This window comes from Euphorbia lathyris, chromosome 7 (assembly GCF_963576675.1).
Source record: "Euphorbia lathyris chromosome 7, ddEupLath1.1, whole genome shotgun sequence".
Lineage (NCBI taxonomy): Eukaryota > Viridiplantae > Streptophyta > Magnoliopsida > Malpighiales > Euphorbiaceae > Euphorbia > Euphorbia lathyris.
Window position 1 is genome coordinate 13,375,387 of NC_088916.1, and position 2,179 is coordinate 13,377,565.

Consider the following 2,179-nt stretch of genomic DNA (forward strand, 5'->3'; position numbering starts at 1 on the left):
TAATTCCTATATTAATCAGGATAAAGTAAAAAAAAAAATAAAAACTTATATGTTTTCACTTTTTGTCTAACTGGGACCTGAAAAAAAAATTATCCAAACAAGGAGTGAGGTTTTCGTTTTTCAAAACGAGGATCGTTTAGTTTGATATTATAAAATGGTCGTTAACGACCTCAAAATAGAAAATTCCAAGAATTAAAGTTGTTTAGTACCACATTTACTACTACATTTTTATTTTTCAAAATCATCATTTTTGGAGTTTTTCCTCTCTAAACATTCACTTTTCTCTCAGCACACCAAATAATATCTAAATGACCTCAAAATTATTTTTTTTTTTCAATTTTGAGATTGTCAATGCTCATTTTAATTTTGAGGTCTGTTTTTAGTAAAGCTAAAAACCTCAATAATCTCATTGTCGCAAATGAAAAGCTCAGTTAGTCCGTTTGAACATTTTTTTTCATGTATCAGTTTAATAAAAAAAATAATTTTGAGGTCTGTTTTTAGTAAAGCTAAAAACTTCAGTAATCTCATTGTCGCAAATGAAAAGCTCAGTTAATCCGTTTGAACAAATTTTTTTTTTTTTCAGATACCAGTTTAAAAAAAAAAAGTTAAAGCACGTGGTTTTTTTTTTTTTTAATTTTACCCTATTAATTATTAAGTGCCATTAATTTTTTTTATATTTTTATTGATTTGTAATGTGGAATTTGCAGGTGTTAATACCAACTTCAAAAGTAGTGCAAAAAGGGCATATCAAAATGTATTGGTTCCTTTGGTAGCTGTGGGAACAGTCCTAATGGTCATCTTCACCATTTGATATTTTTATTTATATAATTATATTTTGGCTCTCTGTCTTAAAAGGATTCCACAATAAAAAAGAAAGTATAGTAATCTGGGAGGTTTCTTTACTTAATTATCCATTTGTATTATTATCTTAATAATTGGCGAACTTTCTTTGGTTATTATATGAGATTTCGTGATTAATTTGTTCTTAAAAGAGATTTCTAGAATACCTCATGTTGTGCCACTGAATATGTATTTGTTGTGTTTTTTAGTCTTTATATTTTTTAAGTCTAACTGATTCTATTGGTTTTTAAGACATCAAATCCTAAAACGGTCCAGATATATTGGTTAACTGTATCAATGGTTAATTGTAATTTTCGATTAGATTTTTCAGTTAACGGTTTTTAATTATTATTTTAAGGTAACAATTAACTATATTTTTTTATTCAAACTTAATTGTAATGGTTATCACTCTCATCGGAGGCATCTTTTCTATTAAAATATTCGTCACCGTTGCTTCTTTATACTGACTTAAAGGCCTCAATGCCTCCATCATGCATATGTAGGTGTGCAATTCTAACATATGGATTTTTATCTTCTCTACGAAACTACTCTTCTCCCCACTCACAAAAAGATCTTACATCACCATCAACATCTTCAACAAAATGTTGAAACTTATTCCCAATGATGCTATGATGCGAATCCGGAAGGAACAGTGCCTCAAAAACCCGACAACTATATTTAATCCTAAGAAAAGCTAATGAATTAAGGTTGGATAGAAAAGAATCTTTATAAAACTAGGTTGTAAATATCTGATTCCAGTCTCCAACATTAAAAATTTGATCCTGTTCAATTGTGTGTCCTAAATAACACAAGAGAAACCTTTCACAAACTCTTAACAGTTAACTTTTATTAAAAATGAAAACTTGTTGCTTACATGTGAAAGAGCTTATCCTTAAATACATAAAACAAATACAAAAAACGACTTGAATTGCCCTTAACATATCTTAAATAACAACAATAATACAAGGACATTTAAATACTTGATATAGTGATCCATGAAGACAAAGAAAATCAATATATAATTGGATACAGACAATTGACAACAATGCAAATCTAATGATGCGAAAACAAAAATCACTTCTCATGGAAGGTCCACATGGTTTTAGAAGTTGTCATTTTGACAACTCAAAAATTAAATCAATTCATATTAAATTGATTTTCGTTTCCCCTAAATCCAAATGGCTTAAACTCATCCTGTGATTTTTTATTCAATTTTATTGCCCGTTTCGATTTGTTTGATGTATCTACTTTCCGAGCAACTCGAGAGGTATGAAAGAGTTATAGCTTCCTGAATTCCACCTGTGTCAATTTGGCCTGATATATCTAATATTTGCACCAT